The 26,946-nt window shown below is 35.2% G+C and overlaps 1 protein-coding gene and 1 long non-coding RNA gene across 2 annotated transcripts in view; both read left to right on the forward strand.

Annotated features, from left to right (window-relative positions):
• The window catches only part of LOC133522666 (uncharacterized), a 268,085-nt gene that overhangs the window by 144,053 nt on the left and 97,086 nt on the right, over nucleotides 1-26,946 (forward strand). The gene's annotated exons all lie outside the window — the stretch shown is intronic.
• The window catches only part of LOC133522665 (uncharacterized), a 115,031-nt gene continuing 90,725 nt past the window's right edge, over nucleotides 2,641-26,946 (forward strand). The window contains exon 1 of the mRNA XM_061858055.1: nucleotides 2,641-3,400. The gene's annotated coding sequence lies outside the window, so the exon portion shown is untranslated. The remainder of the gene's footprint in view (nucleotides 3,401-26,946) is intronic.

The raw sequence follows: 26,946 nt of genomic DNA on the forward strand, positions 1-26,946 counted from the left end.
TTCTCTGCTCATATCGAGTGTTATTCATCCTATATAGAGTCAAACGACCACATTCACTCGTTGAAAAGGTTTTTTTCATCAGAAAACACCACGTTTCCAAAATCAAAGTGGCGGTACTCTCTCGCAAAATCTTATCGTTTATCTTTGTGTCGCTGTGTAAGTTTCAGTTTTCGTGCCGGATCACGATAATGCAATCCTGCATCTTCTAATCGCCGACGAATCGTGGCTGTAGACACATTTACCTCATTTGCAATCTAACACGCGTGAATCCATTGGCTTGAAATTGACGCACAATTGCTTGATTTTGTAAATCTGTAATGCACCGGGGACGTCCGGTTCTCCGAGCGACACTCACATTGCCATTCGCTTCCCATCGCGTTATCCACAACTTTACAGTGTTTCGGGTAATCGCATGATCTCAGCAACTGGTAAACCATCTTCATAAAAGGCAACAATGCGATGTCTTTCGTGATCTGAGATATGATGAGTGTACTCCATTGTGCTGCGTACTTAAAGGTTTACTTTAGATTTTCTTTGTCATTATATTGAAAATGATAATAAGCATTAGGCAACCTAAGTTGAGGCTTCAAGTAATCGGCCAGGACGTTATCCCGCCGCAGACAATGAGGCTAACAACTGATCTGGTAATAGAAGTGAATTAAATTGAGTGCTTATGATAATCATAGACGAAATAATTATCGTTATAATGATGTAGGGTAAACCTGGGCTATTCGGTGATACTTGGTTATTCAGTGATAGCGAGTTTTATTGTCTTTAGCCGAGTTGCCTTGTAATTTTATTGCTTAAAACGATGTCTAAGGAATAGCACGAATGTAGCTAATGTGGTGTAATATGGTTCCAAGTCATAAAATTACCAGGTAACTTGACTAAAAGACAATAAAACTGACTATCACCGAATAACTATGTATCACTAAATAGCCAAGGTTTGCCCTACCTACGGGAAAGTGGACTGACTGGTATGAAACAGCCAGGTTTTGACACGCCACTTTATTTATACATGTACAAGATAATTAGTGTTGTGATAAGTGATTTATATTCATACGTAAAGTTGAGTTCAATAGAAATGGCAAATAATGTTAACAAATATGACAGATTTTGATAGCATTTGAAGTATAGCCTTAAAGTTATATGATGGTTTTTTTCATTGAAATATTAATAAGTAACATAATAATATACAGCGTGTATTTTTGATATTAACACATAATCAAAGGGCAGTTAGTTTAGGCTGTAATGAACACACTTTCATAGGTTTTATAAAAAATGGACGACTTTTATTTTTTTATACAAACTAATTCAGCAAGCAATGTATCACTACTTTGTTTTAACTCAAAACGTCTCATTAATGACGCGGCGGCATCACAACTGTCAAAAGTGATCATGATGTACGACATACATTGCCGCTCGAATTTTTTTTTTTAAATAAATGTGCTCTGGTAGTAAAGACTAAACTAAAAAAATCTTTCAGAATAGTTTTATAGCACTAAAACCTACGTCTAGTTTAAGTTTAAGGTTATATCAAAAATACACACTGTATGTTAACGTGTAATTGATATAAACAAAAGATTTAAGTATATATAAACTATGAATAAAATCATGGTTGTCCACAAAAAGTGCGAGCTTACGAAGAAATTAAGGTAAATCGGTTTGTTTATATTATTTAAATTAAAAAGAAAAAAAAAATAGTCTGCAAGTGTCAAGCATAGAAAATATTTATAAAGAATATAACCTTATAAAATTTACCGTAACTTGCTTCTTTTAAGTCATATTCTTCGTTGCTCAGTTTTCAATTACGGAGAAAAACCTTAACTCACAAGTTCACAACTTTATATGACTAGTAATATTATCATCGATTAGCTTTACAAGATACCTAATAGTCTAGTAACTAGTAACCTATATTATTACTTAATGTAATAATTAGTTAAGTTTTGCTACGGTGATTGTTCTAGATAGGAGTCAGCCTACAAAAAATAATTACTAATTACTGTCAAGACTTATAAAAGAGCCTGCCCTATTTACATAATAATCACCTTCTTTTATCTTTACTCTCGAAATAATATAACCTACGCAATTTGGATGTACTAATAAAATATTACGAAATTTTGTATTATTTAATATTTTGGCTACACAAAAAAAAGAAGATGTATGTTGATTCAGGCAAAAAAACAATTGAAAATGTTTATCAATTTAGGAACCTCCTGTATCTGGTAAAACATACAGAGTATTTAAGTGGGACTATTTAAGGGGATTTTAGGGGGGATATTTGATCGTTCATATAAAAAGGGAAAACGTTTTCCCACTTCTAAATATTTTCCAATCTTCATAAATTTTCAGTATGTTACTGACACAATGAAAAACTAGGTTTATAGGTCTTCCTTTATATCAAAATTTGCAAAACAATTTTTTTTTTCAAAAATGCGAAGCCTTTAAACCTAGAATATATTATACTGAAGCGATCGACATTTAGTTAGAGGAAACCCTTTCCTCCCTAAATGGAATTTCATAGAAATTTAGTGTTGTTTCATTAGATTAAAAAAGCTATCCTTCCCTCTTAAGTTAGTATATAAATTTATGTTACTCTATTTATATTTTTACGTGTGCTTGAATTCTTCGGACACTGCCAGGAAGACTGGAAACAACCTGGAAAAGTTTATGGTTACTGGTTCGGTGGAACGAAAGAGAAAGGGCCGCAGTCCAACGCGATGGTCCGACCAGGGTAGCAAATCGCTATCCTTCAAAGTCCATGATACCTTAGAAGTCGCAAGGGATCAGAAAGCCTGGAAACCTGCCATCCGGAATCATGTGGTCCACTTAGGTCACGACCCTCAGACTGAGGAGAACGATGCAAGGAGGAGGAAATAACTTATATTTAACATGGTAAAATACTGTAATAAAAAAAACGATATAATTATGAGTAACATGAATTATTTCTTACTCAAATAAACTAGTATCAGCCAAAATACAATGAAAATATCACAGAGATTAATTATTAATTCCTACGTACAGAAGTTTACATTTCAGCGTCAGAATGCCAATTCAGTTCAAAAGTCCGATATTGGGTATCATTAATTAACAAGAGCGTCCGGAAATCCGATCCCAACTCTATTCAACGTCCGTCTAACAAAACAATCCTTGTTAATTTGAAATTTTATCGCACTAAATACCCTAGTAATCCCCGAAGCTCGACCTATCGTTACATTTACATGTGGCACATCCGTCGTCGTTAGTGGCGCCCCTGCCTTCGGAGCGGACGGACGTGTGGTCCCGCTGCAGGCTTCTTTCAGCATAGACTCAGTGTCGTGAAGTGAGAACTTGGTGTTCGTAATAGATTTTTGTGTTTTGTGTGGCTTCGTGACACGGATTCTTTTGAGGCTAGAGATTTGTGAGTAGTATTTTTCTTGTATTTTAAAATTATTTTTGTAGTATTTTTTTATCGAATTTTATATCGAATGATAGTTTTATGCTTAATGATCTGGTATCTGTTCAACTAAGCTCTAAAAAAAGTAAGCTTTCCTGAAAAAACTTTATTATAAATAAATATTAATGGAATGAGAAATTCGAATTCAATTTAATTATGTCCGACAAACAATCAGGTAAACAGAAACGATAGAAAATTATATTAAAGCTTGTTTAATTACGTTTCGTAACAATGATTGATTTATAATTAATTTTCCATCGAAAAAGCCCTGACTTTTCAGTAGATCGGAAAACTGGGTGACAGAGTTTCATCAAAGGGACGTTTTATTATTAATAAAATATTCCTATTGATATTTTTATTAAGGGAAATGAAAGGCGTTCTGAGATATGATGCTTTCAAATGATAATAAACGTCTGTAGGCCTAAGATGGTCGGCTCTTTATCATTTATCACCATGCCTGTCACGTTCTAACAAGTATGTAAGTGCAAAAGTGACAGGCATAGTGACAGGTGATAAAAATGGAACCATGCTGCTACCGCTGATGGCTTTTTCGGTGACATTAAGATATCTTGTTTGATATAACTACATTAATTTAATAAGTGCCCCTTCCTAGAGACACAGGCCATGTAGACGATTTTAAGATACTGTCAGAATTAAGCAGTCGCGTACCTGGGAAAGGCAAAATACTAACTATAAGTTTTTCTATGTAATCCAGTGACATGTACATACATGTGATGCCATACGAGAAATAATAATTTGACTGTCTGGCTTAGTGGGTAGTGACCTGTGAAGGCAGGGCCTATGATACCTATGGACCCGGGTTCAATTCCGGGTTCGGGTCGGGGCATTGTGTGATGAGCACGGATATTTGTTCCTGAGTCATTCTATGTATTTGAGTGATTATAGATATATCTTTTTCTAAGTACCCACAACACAACCTTATTGAGCGTAGTGTGGGACTTATGTTACGCTGCAATTAGACTATCGGCCCTATTCGAAGAATGATTAAGACACGTTTAAGATCTCGGAAAGATCTTTAAAAGATCGATAACTAAACGACATGTCAAAATTGACATTGAATTTCGATTCCGCTGTGATCCTTATAAGATCTATCTACGATATTTCTAACGTCAAAGTGACATTGATTGCCTAAATCGAGCTGTTTCTGTCAATTATACGACATACAAACGATATCTAAATGAGAACTTATCTAAACCAGAACTTATCGTTATGGCATCTCCTTCTTCTTATCGGGCCGTATCATATTATATATATAAGGGATTCTATCTGACAGTAATCCTACAATTATGATCATATACTTCGAATTAATTAAATTACCTACACCATCATAGGTTTGTAATTCTTCAATGACTTCTATATCTATGATCATATTTCTATGATAATGTAATTGCGGCCTTAGTCAATTTCTGTAATAATTTCCTTTAATATTTATTTATTTAGTTTATTAAGTAAATATTATAAAGTGAAGTGTGTATTAAACTATGAAGGTTTTAATTATGGGTTCTGAAAAATGTATAGTTTAGCAAGATCGTTTGTCTTTGGGGCACAGGCAGAGAAAAGCATTGGTAGGTACTGTCTTTTACTTATATGCTAGTATTATTATCCCAAAAAGAGGGATGACTATTTTTATCAGCCTCTAGCCTACTTAGTTGGTAGTGACTTAGTCTACGCAGCTTGAAGTCTCAGGTTCAAATTCCGGTCGTGTCCCAAGGACATTTACTTGTGTGTTTATCACGAGAATTTGTTCGGGAGTTATAGATGTTTTCTATGTATTTAAGTATATATTTATCTATATAAGTATGTACATCATCACCTAGCTCTATGATTACTTGTACAGTTGATGAAGCTGCGCAGGCATACCCTAGTGTGTAAGGCCAGCGTTAAGTTTGGAGTTAGCTCGATCTGTGTAAGATTGTCCCTAATTATTTATTTAAGTATTGTAACTTTAGAGACGTCGCCGATAAGCTCCAAGAAAGTCGGCTGAGGTGGTTTGGGCATGTCAAAAGAAGGCCGCCAGAATACGTAAGCAACAAAGCCCTTAGATTTGCCTTACCAGGCCCAAAGAGGAGGGGCAAACCAAGGCAGTGTTGGCGCAATGTCATCGTCAAAGAATTAAACGCCTGTGGGTTATCGGAAAACGACGCCCAGGATAGAGCGAATTGGAAGGAGAAAAGTAGGAAAGCGGACCCCGTCACAGTACGGGACAAACGCTAGGATGATGATGATGATGATAACTGTACAGTCATTACTGGCAAGACTTATTTTCCAGATGATAACAAATAATAATTGTTGGTGGCATTACAAGGCAATAAATAATCAAAATCTCTTTTATTAAAAGCATGTGTTTTCCCGAGACATATAAGGACAATGATTTTATCCATTTTCCTTATTTACAAATAAAACATAAACCTTAGCCCCTCTTAAGCAAATACACTTATATGCCTTAGGGCGTAAAAGGGTTTGACGTTATTGGTAGAACGATGGAGTTCTATTTATTTAGGATTATTTTTCAATGTGTACCTTATTCATAAAGGATGACTCACGTTAGAACGGCCCAGGTCCGGGTCGAGGCAACCGACACTTCGTTTTCTACAGAAAGTTTTTTATGTGATCACCGGTGACCTGTCAGAGAAAATGAAGTACCTGGACCCAGGCCGTTCTAGGGTGAGTGATCTTTGAGTCATAACAATACAAATTAAAAAGGCATATTTTGAAATTTGGAAAACCATCGTCATCAGTACTAGGAAGCACTGCTCTGGCATTATGCCAATGCTTACTTGGAGAGCCTAGTATCCGCTCGGAAATCTAATCCCATTAATTGGCCCGGGGGCCAGTTTTGAGGTACGAGGTACCCCTTAACCAAGTGAAGGAAAGGGCAGTGCTTGCCTCGGGTCTACGGGCTTGTAACGCTACAGAGCGCAAAATATGCGGCTACGGTTTACAGCGTAGCACTTGCTATGTATGTACAAAGTGCTACGCTGCTTTGCTTGGCCTTCGATCCCTAATTTTGTTTTATACAAATTTAGTACCTTTTACTCCCGAGAGAGATAAAAAGTAATCAAAAAACTTCGGTTTGGCTATGAGATATAACTCTATGCCAGTTCGAAGTGTTTTAGGGTCGGCAATGCGCATGTAACACCACTGGAGTTGCGGGTGCTCATAGGCTACGGTGATCTTTACCGTCATTCGGACCGTATACTTGTTTAAATAAATATATAAATAATTGGGGACAATCTTACACAGATCGACCAAGCCAAACTAAGCAAACTTGTCCTATGGGCACTAGGCGACGACAACCATGACTCAGGAACGAAATATCTGTGTTTATCACACAAATATATGCCCTTAGCGTGATTCCAACCCGAAAACATTGTCGTCACTAGTGGGTAGTGCCAATCCGTTCGTCAATTGTTTGCCACCAAAGTGGTATAAAAAAATCATGCATTTCTCATTACACTTTAAAAAAGTTATGTTAATATCAGTAAATTAGCCCTACTTAAGCAAATTTAACTAATCTTGCTTCCTTCCTACATTTCAGGATTTAAAAATTACATGATGTTTTGCATTTATATTAAAAATTAAAATACCTACGTAGAACACGGGAAAAATCTCATCTCGCTTAAATTAAGAGAAACCCAACGAAGTACGTAGGATTCTATCTTACAAAAAGATCTCAGCCAAATACTTATTAAATTACCTACCTACATTTTCTTTAAGCATCTACCCACATTTTCCGTAATAGTGTTTGGACCTGGAGACCGATTCAGATTTAGCAAATTGTGACGGTTTTGATCTCAATTGGATATGACGTTGAAACCTAATGGTATTAGCGTAGCTTACGCTTGAAGACGACCGTCAAGGTCATATCAAAGCCAGATCAAACTCATAACTGTTGTTCTTCCTCGCGTTGTCCCGGCATTTTGCCACGGCTCATGGAAGCCTGGGGTCCGATTGACAACTAATCCCAAGATTTGGCGTAGGCATTAGTTTTTACGAAAGCGACTGCCATCTGACCTTCCAACCCAGAGGGTAAACTAGGCCTTGTTGGGATTAGTCCGGTTTCCTCACGATGTTTTCCTTCACCGAAAAGCGACTGGTAAATATCAAATGATACAATAATATGAGATGAGATTAGCCGGGGCTTGAACCCGCGACGTCTGGTTTGCAAATCGTAAGCTCTTACCGCTAGGCCACCAGCGCTTTTACATATATATATTACAAAATGCATAACTATCCATTAAATGTACCTTATTTAATACTTGGTATAGTCACTAGTTTTTGAGAAAATAATATGGCCTAAAGAAAAACTAGGCTTTGTTGGGATTATATTCTCACTTCTCCTGCATGTGAGATCAAGTTCCACTCAGTACATGAGTAATTCAGTACATTAGTAGTTTTATTATAAGGAGAAACATCTGCAAATAATATCACAATACTTAGAAATAAAGGAGAAGTGGAAAAACTCACTGTCTCGGGCGAAACTAGAACTTGCGATTCAGGAGGCCTACCAGAAATTCGCAAATTGCGGGGATTTTTCACTTTTACTCTCACTAAGACGTAATTAGAGTGACAGAGAAAAATGCCCGCAATTGACGAACTTCGATTTTCGCGGTAATAGCCCTGGTATACCAACGATCGCTACCCCAACGGAGCTACTTGTACCGAGACTTACAGTGACGTACCATCTTTTACAATTTGGCGTAGAAACTCTAGGTCCATGGGGTCCCAGCGCGCACAAGTTTTTTGCAGAAATCACGAAGCGTCTGGTTTACGTAACTGGTCACCGAAGAGCTGGCGGCTTCCTCGCACAATGTATCAGCATTGCGATACAACGAGAAAATTCCGCCAGCGTCTTAGATACAATGTCACAAGGGCTTATTTTAGATTTAAGCTAGTTATAGTAATACCTCTGCATATATCAATTATGTAAATTTTTACAGCTAATATTTCCACCAAAGATTATTTCACATCTTATAAATACACTGCTGTAGTAATAAAAAGAAATTTCAAACAAATGAAGCCCGTATATCAGCACAATATAAAATACTATACAAAAGCACATGTAAATATTTTTTTAAGTCTTCTAAATATTGTTGTAATTCAGTTGCCAAAGAACGGGATTGTAAAGATATAAAATTAATATTTTATTCAAACCTGCCGTTATACAGCGTGGGCTGAAAGATGAGGTTGAAAGTCGACGGTGCCGTGGTGAGCGCCGATAAATAACGTTAATTAAGTGGATTGTCGCCGGCAGCCATACAAATCACTTGGTTGCCGATTGATTGAATAAAACATTAATATAATCCCATTAGGATTTGAAACAGCTTAGTTGGAAATATCGCTCTGCCGGGCTAGCCAAGGTGACAATCGCTATCGCTACGACAACGAAACGCTTTGTGTCTCTCTATCACACTTCGATATTAGTGTGAAAGTGACAGTTGCGTTTCGGTCGCTACGGAGCGTAAACAATTTGCACGTTGGCTACGCGGCCTGCGTACGTTACTCAGTCACGCAATCCTGGTAGACATAGGATGATTTCTTGAACTTAGTAATCAATCCTGACATCTGACTACAAACTTCTTATGCCAGAAATAAGAAAATAATTTCTTACTTTTCAAGTTCCACATCTTTTTTGTCCTCGTGTTTTACAACAGTACTATATAATATTGCTTTAGACAGGGAAACACGAATCTTAACAGCCTATTGTATAGTTACTTGTATTTAGAACTACACAATATATCATCACACATCTTATAAATACACCGATGTACCAACAAAAAGAAATTACAAACAAATGAAGTCTGTATTTCAGCACAAGATAAAATTAATATTTTATTCTAACCTGCCGTAATATAGCACGGGTGGAAAGATGAGGTTGGAAGTCGACGGTGCCGTGGTGAGTGCCGATAAATAACGTAAATTAAGAGGATTGTGGTGGCAGCCATACAAACTACAAATTAACTTAATTGCTATGCCAATTGATAGAATATGAAATGATTTAAATCCCATTAGTAGTTGAAACAGCTTAGTTGGCAACCGTTTCTCGGTCACGCATTCCTAGAAATACGAAGACTTATTGCACTAAATAAAAAATATTTTATGATTATCATCATCATCATCAAAAATATTTGGGGACAATTTTACATAGATCGACCTAGCCCCAAGGTAAGCAAAGCTTGTACTAAAGGAACTGGGTGACGATATATTCATATACATAAATACATACTTGGATAACATCCATAACTCGGGAACAAATATTTGTGATAAACACATAAATGAATGCCCTTGCCGGGATTCTAACCTGGGACCTGTTTCGTAGGCAGGGTTACTACCGACTGAGCTAGGAAACCGTTATTTTTGTAGTTAATTCAGTTATCGGACTAAAAAATATGCAAACTACAATAATAATAAAGTAAAAGTGTAGTAAATATTTTATAAGTTTCATTCCTTTTTTTGGCTTTCCTTTCCTTTTAATTTATATTCCAGTTCTAACCTCCTAAGACCCACGGTCCTACCTATAAGTTCTATGTATACTTATATATGTACTTAATAAGTTCGATGAAATTTAATTCATTTAGATTTCACTGACAAATCTTGGAATTTATACTTATATGATTGGGTGTTAGGATGTTATGTGTTATTTACTGAATACTATTACTTTTACACAAGTAGGGAAGAGTTATACTTTAGACACTGTGGTGTATAACCTTGTATTTACCTGTACCTATGTCAAAATATCAGAATATTATGTAAAGTATATCAAACTTGCTCAAGTTACAGTGAAAAAGGAATCCGAGTGGAATAAATCACGAAATTTGATAAGCGGAATCCGATCCAATAGATGGCTTCAATTGAATAGTACGTTGTGTAAAAAGTAGTAAATGCGTCATATTTTCTGGTATACGTTATTTAAAAATAGTACGTCATATTTTTGCTAAGGGCTATTGGAACGAGATTTAGTCAAATTAAATTTTTAGATTAATTTTAAACATATTGTAAATATTATGCTACTACAATTGGATGTTATACTAATATTAGAGTTAGCTTTAAGTACAGGATCCAACCCACAAATTCATTAGGTAAATCATTTCAATGAATAAATATTTGCTTTATACCTATTTAGTGAAATCATTTATTTGAACTTAATTGCACAAAGTACAAAGATAGTTTACGGATGTGGTAATGCAAGGATGGAATTCTCTGCCAGTCAACCATCGGGCTAAACAGAGACATGAAAATTAATGCAAGGTGAAAAGGAAGAAGATATTTATTAAAACTATTGCAAACATCTGAAAAACCTGATAAACTTTTATAAAATACACAAATAAAAATACTACAATATATAGGTAATGATTATGTTTACATTTTTGTATTCATTTGTATTTGTATTCTTTAAAAAAAAATCCTACAATACCCAGAATAAGAAACAGAAATATGATAACTTTGCTGTCATAGATTATAAGAACAATTTTTATTTATGTGTATTTATATAAATTTATAAAATAAATAAAAGTAACTAAATCCATAAATGTTTTAGATTAACAAGTAATGTGCAATCTCATGAAATATACATTCGCAAATATCTTATTACTCGTTTTAATTCTGTAGGTACATGTGTGTACACAATGCTCTGAAGTTAATACCTATAAAATATAAAACGCACGTGTTTTCCTTGAAGATCACCAAAAATATTTGGCTGCAAAGGTAATAATTCACTTGTATTCAAACAGAATTTTTCGAAATAAAAAACTTTTCTGTGAACCAGCGGCTTCGGAAACAAAGTCCTCGCAGCTCCTATTGTTATCACAATAAAGCGGGGCACAAATTTTGTTTTAATTTACATAAATTATACGAAATTGTAGGGGCAAGTTTGGAACGCGGGCTTAGACAACCCGACCGGTACACAAACCTGTGCTGTTTAAACTTAGTTTGTACTGTGGACGGTAAATTTTTTGTCATGATATTTATTTAGGAAAATGTTGAGCGCTAAAATGCCTTGTTATGCATTAAAGGTTAAGTGTCACTTAACCTTTAATGCATATTAAATTATGAATTTATGAATTTAAATTTTCCTTTTAAAATTACGAGGAATAATTGAAAAATGTTAGTCAGAAAAAGGAATCTAGAGCGTTGCGAAGGTTTCAACTCATGAGGGTTAGACAAACCTTGCTACCGAGTGAAACACAAAACGGTTCACTACACCAAAGCGAGGAAAATACTAATTGAATACATGACTTACTTATTAATCAAATTAAATTAACCCGCTTTGAAATATTTATCATTAAAATTCAATCTCACCAGCCAACATGGAGAATCCGTTCAACATTTTCAACAAATTGTTTTGTCAATTTTGTGGATGAAAGTCACCTACTTATATCTCGTCAGTTTTTTAAGAATAAAGAGACCCTTTAAGAGCTGGTGTAGTTTTTTTTTTCAATCTTTGAACGTCAGCTTTTTCCTTAACGATTCAATAACATCTTTAAGATACGCTTTTATATTAGAATATAACAACGAAGTAACTTTAGAAAGTAAAAATAATGCTTCAGGAAACTGCGTTGTTCTACTTGGTTTATTGGACGTATTTTCTCTAATAAAATACATAGATGTTGGCGCTTGCGGTTAATAAAATACATAGATGTTGGTGCTTGCCTTCATTATAACGAGTAAGTAGCGGAGACCGACGTGGGTTAAAACAGAGGTAAATTGTAAGAACGTCTATTTATAATTACCTTGTGGCAAGGACGCGCATATTGAGGGACCGGCGGACAGTGAGACGAGGCTAAACATCGTTTTTTTCAGCTCGATAACAGTTATTGATGTCTCTAAATTGACGTTGTTTCAACCTACCTATGTCTTAACTCTTAACCCACTTCGGTCTCCTCTACTCGTATACTAATATATAATAATAGGTATAGGTAATAAATAATCGGTAACCTTTGCAGACGCAAAAATTTAGGATTATCATTGAATCGGTTAATCTTGTTGGAAAATGATGTACGAATATAATTATCAACATCCTCAGCCAAAAGACGCCCGCTGCTGGACGAAAGCCTCTCCCAAGTCTCCACAACGTTCAGACCTTGGCTATTTTCATCTAGCGGCCCTTTACCAGATCGTCGGTCCATCTTGTGGGAAACCTGCCCACACTGCGTCGTCTGGTACGCAATACGAACGTAACGTAACGTATCATGTGTAATATAGTCTTCTTCTTCTTCTGCGTTGTCCCGGAATTTTGCCATGGCTCATGGGAGCCTGGGCAAGTCCGCTTGGCAACTCTTCTCGAAAATTGGCGTAGGCACAAATTTTTACGAAAGTGACTGCCATCTGACCTTTCAACCCAGAGGGTAAACTAGGCCTTATTGGGATTGTTCCGGTTTCCTCGCGGTGTTTTCCTTCACCAAAAAGCGACTGATAAATATCAAATGATATTTCGTATATAAGTTCCGAAAAACTCATTGGTACAGTCAGCATCAAAAGTAGCGGATGAAACAACGCGCCAAAAGTATCTGATATTCCGGATAACTTTTCGAAATATAGATAAATTTCTAAAATTCACGCTCAAAAGTATATCTTTTACAGTCTTAGTTGTTCTATATTAAAGACATCACTTTTTGTTAAGCTGTTACAGAATGGTAGATACTTATGAAACGTTATTTGATCCGCTACTTTTGATGCTGACTGTACGAGCCGGGGTTTGAACCCGCGGCCTCCAGATTGCAAGTCGCATGCTCTTGCTTATAGGCCACCAGGGCATTTCATAAAATAATAAAGTATGAAAATAATAATTCGTAAAGGCCCAGGGTCACAATATGCTATATTTCCATATTCAACAATCCCTTTGGTCGCTTAAGCCTCATTTAGCTGAGAGGGTAGAAGCACTCAGCTGTGCACACTCTTTACTCGCATGCCTTTGATCTGAGGAACGAAAGAAAAATCGTACACGAGTCCAAAATAAAAACCCGGAATTGGTTTTCGTACGAATACATGAATATTATTTGTATCGAATAATTCTTCATGTACTTCCAAATATAAAATTTTATTTCTAATCAAATACTTACAATAGCAGTATATAATAATTATAATAGATTATATACAGTGGTATTACTATAACTAGATTAAATCTAAAATAGGCCCTTGAGACATTGAATCAAGGATGCTAGCAGCATTTCCTCGTTGTAACGCAATATATACGTTGTGCAAGGAAGCCACCAGCTCTTCGGTTACCAGTTACGTCAACCAGATGCTTCGAGATTTCTGCAAATGAAATACTTGGTCTCGGTGTGATTGATATCTGAATAAATTATACCTAAATGTGTTAGGTAGATAACTATGTAAAATGTTAGCTGACATCCCCTTAGTCTACCTTACGTGTTGAATAGAAACCTGTGAACGATAAATAAGAATTGTTGAGTGTTTTAATCACAGAATGTCAAACTTGAAGTCTGTACGTTAAAGAATTTTCTTTTTCGAGTGTTTTGTGTTACATTTTTAGTCGTAGTTATTTGAGTCTAAATACTTTAAATGGTTAAGTAATTATTTTATTCTACTCCAGCACTTCTACGTATTTGTCAATAAAATTACCAGTGAGAACTTAATTAACTTCATTAGAAGCGGGACGCGTGGGCCGAGCTGGCGCTTGTCTATAGGATCATAAGTATCATAACAACAGTGTTATTATTAATATTCATACAACATAATACAATCGTTTAATTTTTTAATAGGCCCAACTTATAGGCAATATCCTAAATATATTTTTCTATATTAAGATATAACATCGACACGATTGAAGTGCCAAAAATATGTATACACGACTTTATGACCCATATATTATACCCTTTGTCTGTATCGATATTTTCAGACGTGACCGTATATGTAGTAAAAAAAAATAATGTACGTAGTGTATATGCGTAGTGTATAGAAAGAAAGAAAGAGAGAAAGAAAGAAACGACATTTATTCCGTAAAGCACACATAGACAGGTCAAGAAGATGAAAGAAATAAGATAATGATAAGAACAACAAAACAAAAAAAAACAACAGATAAAATTATGTACACATTAAAAACGTAAAATTACACACTTGGGTCCTGCAATGTATGCAGTAGGGAAAAGAGCCTGTCTCAGCATATTGTTGCTATTCCCAAACGACGCAAGTTGCAACGCTGTTATACTGCCAAGGCCTTGGGGAGTGACATATAAATATTATTGGAGTATGGTGTGGTTGTCTGGGATCCATATGAGGCCAAGTATTCCCTAATGCTTGAAAAAATACAACGGAAATTTGCACGCTGGTTGTATAAAAAAGCCTATGGATATTACCCGTACCTCTACCCTTCCATTTTTGTCTCGGGGATGGTTGGGCTTGACACACTCGCATTGAGGCGGAAGTTGTTGCTCCTGGTGCACTATCTCTCAATCATTCACCACCAAGTTGATAGCCCAGAGGTGTTAGAGAAGATAGGGTTGTTGGTCCCTAGGAGGGTACCGCGGGATGTGGACGGAGCGGTTGCTCCGCGCCGCCGGCCGTGTGTGTTGCTGCGGCCGTCCGCTCGAACGTGTTTCGCGAGGCACGCACTTACCACGCGTGCTTTATCATTTCTTCATTTGATGCTCGCTCGGCACGATGACGCTGACATGTTCGCCGATCGTTTAGCACACTTGTACAAAATTGCTAGAATATTTTTAAATTTTCATAAATTTGATTGATTGACATTGTATAAGGTAATTATGTAATCTGTTTTGACATTTAATTTATTTTACTTATATTGTTTTACCATATTCCTGATTTTATTTTCTTGTTTTCTTAGAGTGTAGGTAAAATGACAATTTGAATTAGTTTTGACATTTTTATGTGCATGATTTTTATATTTTTGTATGTCTCTGATTCAGCATTATTAATTTATTATTCTTGATAATTTATGTTTTCCTAGCATGTAAGTGAATTGGTCTGACACTGTAAACTTGCATTGTGTTCAATAAATAAATAAAAATTGAAAATCAAATTAAAATATTAAATATTCATGCCAATAACAATTTATACCTCTAAAATAAACCAGCGGGTCCAGATTTAATTTGAATGTCTAAAAGTATTTCACGCAGTTTCCAAACCAATGTTTTATTATATACATTTTATTTTGATGTTTAGGTTTCCTTAAATGCAGCCGTACTATTTTGCAATTAAGAATCGCCTAATTGCCTTTTGCAATTTAAAAAGTTAATACCGTAAAACGGGGTAACCAGAAATCGCAGGGTGAAGACTATCTCAAGTTATTATATTTATAAACTTACACTTCTATAATAATTAGAGACGTATAGTAGACTATTTACAATCTACATTAATACCACTCTGGACGGCCGGTGAAGGCAAGTACAGAGGTGAAGGCCAGATGAAAGGGTCCTCTGGAATAGGGGTCCGCGGTGTCGCCACTCACCCTCAGATTGCCACAAGCTGCTCCCGCGGGCTTATTTTTAATTATTATTTTAAGTGTTTGCTGCTCGCTTAGTGTGCAAACTATTCTGTGCAACTGTACATAACTAGGTTTTAAAATTCTAGGGCAATGACATATATCTAAGAACAGGCCTTACGGGCACTAAGAATGGTGCTAGTTCAGTGATGTCATCACTCACGAATTCGAGCTAATTGGGTACTTGACACATGTTGAATATTATAAGTAACACACTTTAGCTAAATGGATAGAAAATGAGCCAACCATTATTTAAAAAAATGGAATTTAAAAAATATATTGAGATTATTAAAAAAACAAGGCTCCGATGTCCCAAAAATTCTTTAAAAGAAAAAAAGAAAGTGCTATTATTTGATTCCTTACATTTTATTGAAAAATAAATTGTACAACAAACTATAGACATACTTGGATTGTTTCAGGGCCAAAATGGCAATTTTCTTGATCTTCCCTACATTTAGGATAGACTAATGTAATGTGACGTCACATTACAATATCATTTTGTTAAAGGTGTTTCAATCGTCGAGTGCGAGCGTCAGACTTTAACTGTCATTTCTGACCTTTGTGTTGCTTAAATGCCATGAGTCCTATATAGACATTTCATCCTCAGAAAAATCAAGATTGATTGACATTATTCACAAAAAACTGTCAAGTAGCCAGTTGTGCAGTCTAACCAATCGCGCGCGTGATGCGAACTCATCAACCAATCGCGTTGTAGCGTTAGACCGCACGATTGGCTCTTATTCGTGTGCGCCCGTAAGGCCCGTCCTTACATATATGTCAGTGTTCTGGGGCCTATTATAACAAAACTCGACTTACGTCTCGTTTTGTTACTTCGGATATTGATTTTTAAGGATCCGTATTATGTACCAGTTGCACAAAGTATTATTATGATGACATGTGAAATCAAACAAAATTGTCCTAGATTTTAAATTACCCACATATGTATTTACGAGTAGGTATGTCTAAAGCTAATTAACTTTGCCTATGTTTGAATAATTTCATTTCTACGATGTTTTTTTATGAGCAAAGTTGTCCGGAATTTTGGTATCTAAGCAAAGCAAAGATTTCCGGAAAAAATCTTAATAATAATTTAACATCAATGTAGGCATTTGCGGTTTGTTATTTCTTACATGCTCTCTGATATCGTATTTAATGTAACATTCATCTGTTAGACGAAAACAATTTTAATTACATTGTTCAATGTAACATCTAAAGAACATTAAATAATGATAAAAGCAGAAAACGCCCAGCTGAAATTAATAAGGAAAATTCATTCATCTCAAGTTATCTATAAGGAAGCATTATATATGAGCTTTTGTCAGGTTCTGAGATCGTGGTTGCGAATATAATGGTAACGTTACGTGTAAGGAAATACGCGACGTCATTAGCGAACACGTTTACATTGAATAATGTTGTCAAATATTTGTACGCTCCTGTGGCAGTGCAGTGTTAATTAGTATTAAGTAAGTAAACTTTGGAAATGATTTTGCCAATCAATGTACCATGAGATAAAAAGAAGCAGTTTAATTTTTTAGAATCTCTTTGTTCAGTTTTTAAGTGTACAACTTAGAATATTGCTAACAATTCCAACCTATTTAAGTTATCGTGTTAGGTATGATTGCAAGTAGATGGGTGGTAGTCCGTGATGAATATCTGAGGTCCAGCATGAATATGGATGTTCATCCCTCCTCTGTTTGGTATGTGTAACTAGTATTATTGTTTTTATTGTTGTTTAGTTCTAACACTTTCTTAAAAGGGAAGAATAGCTTTGCGATCCTAGCGAAAAAACTGTATTTTTTCTATGAAATTCCATTAAAGAAAACGTTTTCTACTACCTAAATCTTAAAAAATCACGTGGTATTCTTCCCTCTTAATGTATTTGTCTAGATTGTCTAGGTTTAATATGAAATTTCACAGTGCTTTAGCTTTAACTGTTATACTGTGTTCATTAATATGAATAAAAAAATATTTTAAACAAGATGGCAAAACGACCTTGACACAATAATAAATTTAATTAGTAAATGTAAATGTACTAATTTAAATTTAAGGCTTGTGTTGTGGGTACTCAGACAACGATATATATAATAAACAATTACTTAAATATGAGAAAACACCCAGGACTCAGGAACAAATATCTGTGATCATCACACAAATAAATGCCCTTACCCTGGATTCAATATTGTGAAGCAAACAAGAATATGTTATTGATGAAGCTAAACGGAGGTGGTAAAGAATATAAGTTTCTGCCCCGCAGTCGGATAATTTTGCAACTAAATTAAAATAATTTCGACAAATCTCTCACTATGCTTCTGTAACTAAGTAATGATAGGCTTCGGTCTCTAGCAACAAAATATGTTAACAATTTTAATTCTAACTAATTAATTACTTGCGATAAATTCGATTAACTTTCTATTTTCTTGTATCACTTTATTCAAAACTCGGTTGTTTGTAATATCCGCTGCGACAAAAGCTTCTACAAAGCTTCCTTTTTCCGAAGCAATTTTATACTTTTTAATAATGTCGGTATCATAAATTACCATACCGTTGAAGGCCTTCTCTAGCGACGCGGTAAATTCCTTTGCAATTATTTTATTGAAGATATTTCACAATAGTATTTACTGAGGCATTTCTGAAATAAATTAGGGTTCTTCGGAATAATTCTCGCCGCTGGTTCTATTGTGGTGTTAATGTTTCACTCATTTATCTTAATCTACTGTTTGAACATTAAATTTAGGGTGTTCTGAGTCGAATTCGACGTGAGTTATATTTTCGTGTTTCCGGCGATACAATTTTGTTTGTTAACAACAACTTATATCAACATAGTATAGCACTGTTGATCTTTTTGAATCAACATACTAATTCTTTGAGAAACATAGTGGCAATATACAAAATTAAGAACGATTTAAATAGTGACGTTGTTCGATTTTTCAAAGGTTGAAGTTTGAAGCAAATCAGTTTTTATTTTGTAAGTTTGGTTTTTAGCTTTATCAAGCAAAGTGAACCTGGTCTCTCAAATGGTCCTGAACTCTATCACTTGAGAACTCAAAACATTTTTCATCTTTGTCAATGAGAGCTATGTCGATGTAAAAATATAAAAACTTTATAGTTTGACTATATATTTGACAAATCTACGCCTAGAAAAGTGCTTCTAGTTTAGTAGATTTAAATCATTTTCAAAATTAGAATTTATCCCAGTTAAATTTACCTGCTTCTACCATATTTAATATAACATATGTGGGGAAATCACTAGTTCTTTTGAAACATATACGCTTGACTAAATTTTCGTCGATGATTACCAAAATATCTATACTCTAGTTAAACTGCTGCAAGTCCCTAGAATGCAAGGCTTGTGTTACAGACAATTTAATATTCAATATTCTTGCTGTGATGCTGTGTCTTGGCATCTTAAACTAGGAATTTAATAGAATGTGAACGATCTTGAAAATGTTATCCAATTTTAGAAAGACAGTAAAAAATAATTGTACTGATATTCAGGATTAGGAAGACTAAAATGACAGCATTTTTAATTAGTTCGGCTTATTTAAGTATGTACTAGCGAACCGCCCTGGCTTCACGCGGGGTACACAAAACCTTATAAATTATACACCTAAACCTTCCTCAAGAATCCCTCTATTGATAGCTGAAAACCGCATGAAAATTCGTTCTGTAGTTTTGAGTTTATCACGAACATACATACAAACAGGCAGACGCGGCGGGGGACCTTATTTTATAAGGTTTAGTGATATAATTGAGAAGGCATGAAGCCTCGTAAATTATTAACCTTTTCGCCGCCACGTCAAAGAAGTAATAAAGTGTTATCAACGCCACGTCAAAAATTGCACGTATACAAACCCGACCGAAACCACGACTTGATATCGACGGTCCCAAGTAACACTGTCGGATCTGCAAAATGACTACTTTCCAGCAGAGCCAATCAAAGTTTTGCAAACAGGTTTTGACTCTATAAAATCGTCAAATTATGATATTAACTTATAAAATTTGGGAATAGTTACTATTTTTAGATACTCTTAAAATGTGCATAAGTAAAAATAAGAAAATACTTGAGGAAACCTCAGAAATAGTACAACCGACATTTTTGCCTAAAGATTCTTAAACGATTTTGTCGGATGTGTCACATACTACTTTTTTATTTGGACATGGTTCATATAAAATGGTCGTATATGTCACTAACGCCTTTTTTTATTGGACAATAGATAATAATATGGGTCGCATGTGTCATTTACGACTAAATTACCTGTGTTGTGCATTTCTTCTAGTGGTAAGATACGACAGTTAGATGTTGTGTTATGTGTTTAAAATAAAACATTTTAATTGATATATGATTTATTCCAACATATGAGAAATATATTGATCTAGAAAAAACAAAATAATATATATATTACATATATTATTGATTCAAATCAACATTAAATCACAGATTACTATTAAACGAATAGTCAACAAAATATGTCATTAATTAGCAAAAAGGATTGCACTTTAAAGAAGAAGAAACGCGACCTTTAATCAGTATCACTATCAGTATATGAATCACCTTGCACGTTTCTTTTTTTCTTTTGGCCTTTCTCCTGGTGAGTGAGAGCCTTATAAAATTGGTGGTATTTTTCCGGGATTATACCACTATTGCACAAATCGACTAAATCTTTGTGTTTAGCATAGGTCAAGGGAAGTGGTCCATCATAAGCATTCATGAGTTGAAATTCTTTTGCTAATCGCTGTGTATTGTTGCGAGTTGGATACTTAACAACCACAATTGTTTTTGGAAATTGGCCAATTTGTTATTTATATTCAAGCCTGTCGAATTCTGTTTTATTCACCTTCACTTCCCTAAGACGTTCCATTGCACTTTTTCATTAGATATGTTCTTTGCCCAATATTTAGTTTTTAACAACTTTTTGATATTATAAAGATCACTCGTGCCCATTTCATAAACAACATATGGCTCACCTTCTGACTTCGCCCAACGAACTAAGCAGTACCACTCCTCAGGAACATAAATCATTTTACGCACACTAGCTCTTTCTATCACGGAGTGGACGCTATCAACCTCGTTTTGAGTATGACCTTTTTCTAAAAATCGATGAGTGATAGTGACATTAAATTCTCTGGCTGCGAGCATATACAATGTAAAAACAATGCGATTTCGGTTTTGACCGCCACAGTTGTCAGACCAAAAGCGAAATTCCTCGACACCTTTTTGAGCATGTTCTTTTATAAAATTGTACAGACAACTAGACACTTCATTAGATCCACGTTTTGCAATACCTTCGTGCCACATATAGCATTTCCCTGTTTTATCACCGCAATTATAGACAGTACAATTTTCTTTATGGACTTTTCTTTTTTTGCTCTCGTCAGTTTTATAAGTTTTTTTTACGTGGCTTGCTTGTAGAAGGCGTGTAAGGGCCGCCAATAGATGCAACCGTTGATGGCGTTGGAGCATCAAAATCTGGATATGTAGAATCATTCTGAATAGGCGAACAATTCGAGCAGAATTGGCTATTGCAATTATGATGAGATGAGTGAATAGGAGAAGGAACTGGTGTATCAGACGCATTTTGTGGATTATTTTCTGAATCTAAAACAGTAGTATCTATCACACGAAATGATGTAAGGATAATATTATGCATGCCTGGAAATTTATCCTGCGGTAGATTCTACCTCTATAATACCTGATAAGATACGAGGAGATCTGCTCGTCAGGTTATCTATTTCTGTAGGCATTTCAGGGAAGTTTTCTAACTTTACATCAAGATTTCCAATTACAGCAACGTTAACTGCACTTTAACTAGCAATATTTGGTCTTATAGTAGAAATTTCATATTTTTTTAAATCTGCTGATGATGGTGGTATAATTTCTTCTTCACCTGGAATCGGTGAAACATCCTCGTCACAATTGCCATTTTCATTTTCGTCATTAAAAACATCTCCGAGTAAATATTGCAACTGGATTAAATCATCTTCATTATGCTCTGGAATCGGCGATTCTGGTGCACCTTAAAAACACGTAAATTATTAGTTTTCACTGATGTGATTAAAAACATGATAGTATATAAAACGTAATAAACTAAATGGTAGCTCACTCTAAGGCGTATGTGGCTAAAGCGTTACGGCTTATACAAGTGCAAGGGCAAGTGCTCAATACTACTACTTCATTACAAATCATAAGTTTAGATAAGTGTGAAACATTCAGCAGGTATAAATAATACAAAGTCTCTTTAAAGTAGTCAGTTATGCCACTTAAAACTAGAAATAATCTGATAAAATCCATACAAAATTGTCGGATGTGTAACTTACGACCTAAATAGTAATTAATTTTCCGTAAATAATGAAGGTAGTGTAACATAGAACATAAGCAGTAATTTTATATCCATGAAATAACGTCGGATATGCTATTTACGACATAAGTTATAATTTTGTTCCATGTAATAATGTCGGAAGTACCACATACAACACAATAAATTGTCATAATCCAATGAATATTGTCGCAACTACCATAACCAACATTATAGTATGGGCACACCAACCTAGTCAAAACAAATCTAAATAAACCACAAGAAACACCACGTATGGTATTTTTAAACAATAAACCAGTATTGTAATATTTATACTTTAGTGACATTGTACTTACCCATATTATCTTCAGAAAAAAGGATGTGACTTGAATTCACGGCATTTTGTTTCTTCTTTTTTCGTGGAATATTTTCACTGCCTGCAGCCAAAACTGATTGTAACATCCGTTTGGACCGATTACTTTGCCATAATGATTTAAAACATCAAAAATTCTTGGCTTTTTTAAATATGTGCCGAGGAGCTCGCGAAGTCGGCGCTTATCCATACAATATTGTGGGTACTGGCACAAACGACCGCGTCGCCCTACCCGCGCACCCGCTAACATTGTTGCAACGCGTCATCCGACATTGTAAACCGGACGCTGTGTAAGATACGACATTCTTGTGACATATTATTTCAGAAAATAGAGAGAAATGTAAAATTCTGAAAATGACACATTATAAATTTGAATGTTTTAAGATTATTAATGCAATAAAACGAAAATGACGATTTTGTAGATCCGACAGTGTTACTTGGGACCGTCGATATGAAGTCGTGGCGTGTGGGGCACGAAATGAACTGACTTTATATCAAGTCAATGGCGGCGAAAAGGTTAAGGTATTAGTGGTATTTTTAAACCAATACGACCTTCAAATCTTCAAGAAAAGAGCGTATTCCTGTCTTAAAGGCCGGAAATACAAAACTCTTCAGGCTCCCTCGTGTTGTGGGTGTCCAGGAGCAACGGTAAATGCTTACCATTACCTAGTTTATGAGACTGCTAGTTTAACAGTCCAGACGCGGTTTATTTATTTAGTATAAATGTTATTTTGACACTTGGAGAGACTTTACACCTCCAAATCTTATTAGTATTAGTACTCTGACATTGGGGACCTTTTACATCTCCAGATTTAATGTATTTTTAACCATAGAGACTATACATCTCTATTGTATTGTAGTAATTATTTATTTTCAGATTATTATAATGTAATGTTTACCCAGGTATTGGCTGTTGTATTTATAAATGTTGTTATGTATTTTTTATTTTTCATTTTCATTTTCATGTCACTATATGATGTTACTATAATGTTTTACTGACTTGTAAAAGAACCCTTGAGGCCTAATTGCAGAAAAAAAATTAAAATTTTGAATTTTTAAATTTTTGAATTTTGAATTTTTGATTTTTTTATCATTAGGCAATTCGTCTCCTCATTTGGCTCCTACATCTTAAAAAAGTAAGGCATAAAATTTATTGTGATTTTAACTTTACGGAATAATCTCATAAAATTCACTTGCGTAACTGTCAGTAAGATGTTTCTAGTTCAGACGGTGTCTTAATTTCATAGACGTTTGACGTATAAAATAACACTTGTACCCGCTATCAAAAATGCAAAGGTCACATGTAATCTAAAACGGTATTTTTTTTTTGGTAATCCTATATTTTGCTTTTAAAACTTGTCTGCACAAAGAAACCACTCAGTTAATTGGGAAAGCAAAAACATCAATTCGTACAGTACATACTCCAATATAATCTGAATTCACCTTTCAGTCTGAAAGTCAGGCCAACCAGCGAAGCCTAGTATCGTAACCAGTTATCTGACGTTTTTGTGAGCAATTAGTGTGGTCGAGCCCTAATTGGTTGTGTACACGATAGTACTGGCGTGTGTTGAAGCTACTGTCATTATTTAATAACATATTATTATTGTTATAATGAAAATAGACAGACAGTTTAAGTTAAAAGGTTCTATTCGAATCTTGAAATTGGTGTTACTTAAGCAGTGTTTTAAGAAAAAATATTTGTTTTAAGTAAAGCAAAAAATATATATGTATATATTCATTCTATTTCAATGACCGTAGGAGTACTCGATACATGATTCCAATAAATCAGCTCAATAATTGAAAACATTCGTCTTAAAATCACCATTAAACGGTTTTATGTCTTTATATTACGAGTAATATTTACAAAAATAATCCACATGTTTTTATTACAATATTTTTGCCATGCCATATGCCATGTGTGTGTGTATGCGTGCGTGCGTGCATGCGCGAGTGTGTGTGTGTATGTGCGTGCGTGCGTGCGCGCGTGTTTGTTTGTTTGTGTGTTTGTGTGTGTGTGTGTGTGTGTGTGTGTGTGTGTGTGTGTGTGTGTGTGTGTGTGTGTGCGTGCGTGCGTGCGTGTGTGTGTGTGTGTGTGTTATAGAACTCGACTCACCGGCACTCGTGTTAGCAATGGGAATGTATGGTAGAGCAATTGCACAAAAAGAGGGAGAAGATAAATTGAGCGTGGCTACTTTGCATTTCTCAGCCGTCGTATTAACTTGAAACGTTCCGGCTCTGACGTAGTTTCTTTATATTTTATTTCCCTATTTGACTAGATTTTCCGGTGACTTCGTCCGCGTAGGATTACTGTCTTTCACTCTGTAATAAAATAATTTGGGTGACTTTTTTCATAAAATCATGACTTACCTACTTACTTACTTGGTTTGATGACTGAATCCCATTTAAAGAGCCATATCTAATCGTTTTGATATATTTTCCCGAGCGAGATGTGAAACGAGTATCGGCCCGATTCGAAGAATGATTAAGATACGTTTAAGATCTTGGAAAGATCTTTAAAAGATCGATAACTAAACGACATCGACATGTCAAAATTGACGTTTATTTCGATTCCGCTGTGATCCCAATAAGATCTATCTACTATATTTCTAACGCCTAAGTGACATTGGTTGCTCAAATCGAGCTGATTCTGTCAATTATACGACATACAAACGATATCTAAATGAGAACTTATCTAAACCAGAACTTATCGTCATCGTATTTCATTCTTCGAACCGGGCCGTATATATATGTTTTAACACTATTAATCTAGCAAAAATCAGCTCAGAGCCCCACACACATACACATGTGTTTATGTATTAGTTATAATTTTCTATTATTAAGTATAATTTTGTTTTACACCTCAATAGAACGAAATAATACAGAAAGTAAGCAGCATTAAAAGAAGAAATAAACATTACGCAGTATTTATCGCTGAAAAGCGATCTCTTCCATACAACCTATAGGTAATGGAAATTAACAAATCTACACATGTCATATCATGTTCCTACTTAAATCGAAAAAATGCCTCAACGAGTATGGAAAACCTACATATAGGTAACTGTCATTACTACGAAATATAATCACTACACCACACCACACAACACCACACCAAACTACATCACACCACACGAACCACACGTCATCATTTCTAGTTACAGTCAGCAGTCTCAACGAGGGGCGGGAGGGGGTTAGGGTCGGCAACGCGCATGTAACTCCTCTGGAGTTGCAGGCGTACATAGGCTACGGATACTGCTTACCATCAGGCGGGCCGTATGCTTATTTGCCACCGACATACTATAAAAAAAAGTACTTAAGTCGGTGAGGTGGTCAAAATTATCTAAACACGCTCTTAAACCCTTCAGCACAGTATTCCACGACGATGCGCTCATGAGCGACGGACATCTGAAATGTGTATGAGTTTGTTAGGCCAGCAGTGGCAGCATGGTTCCATTTTTATCACCTGTCACTATGCCCGTCACTTTCGCGCTTACATACTCGTTAGAACGTGACAGGCATGATGACAAATGATAAACAGCCGACCCCATCTTAGCCCTACAGGTCTGGATCCACTGGACTCGTGAGATACTAATCACGTCCATCAGTGGACCCCATTAATGACTAAGAGATTGAAATTGTGCAATAAAGTTGTGCTCTGTTTATTTTGAACACTTCGTCCGCATAAAAATCTGAAAATCTTAACCCGGAAACGTATTCAAAAATTCAAAATTCAAAATTCAAAAATTTATTCTGCAAGTAGGCCTCAAGGGCTCTTTTACAAGTCAATACAACATTTATAGTAACATCATATAGTGACATGAAAAATACATAACAACATTTATAAATACAACAGCCAATACCTGGGTAAACATTACATTATAATAATCTTAAAATAAATAATTAATACAATACAATAGAGATGTATAGTCTCTATGGTTAAAAACACATTAAATCTGGAGATGTAAAAGGTCCCCAATGTCAGAGTACTAATACTAATAAAATTTGGAGGTGTAAAGTCTCTCCAAGTGTCAAAATAAAATTTATACTAAATAAATAAACCGCGTCTGGACTGTTAAACTAGCAGTCTCATAAACTAATGCTACATTCAGTGATGCATAAAAAAACTTCGCAAGCTTTCGGTACAAGCGTCCATTGAACGCGTTGAAATTTTAATTTAACGCTGAAAGTCAGTATTTAAAAAGTTTTGAACTATTCCAGAGAGTGCTTTTTACATAATTTTTTGCAACACATTTTAAAGTTTCGGTCTTGAAGAGATTATTTTTTCGACGTCGGTGGCAAACAATCATACGGCCGCGTAAGCTATCACGGTTTCCTCTTAAGGTTAACGCTCACATAATATCAACTC

This window comes from Cydia pomonella, chromosome 11 (genome assembly GCF_033807575.1).
Source record: "Cydia pomonella isolate Wapato2018A chromosome 11, ilCydPomo1, whole genome shotgun sequence".
Lineage (NCBI taxonomy): Eukaryota > Metazoa > Arthropoda > Insecta > Lepidoptera > Tortricidae > Cydia > Cydia pomonella.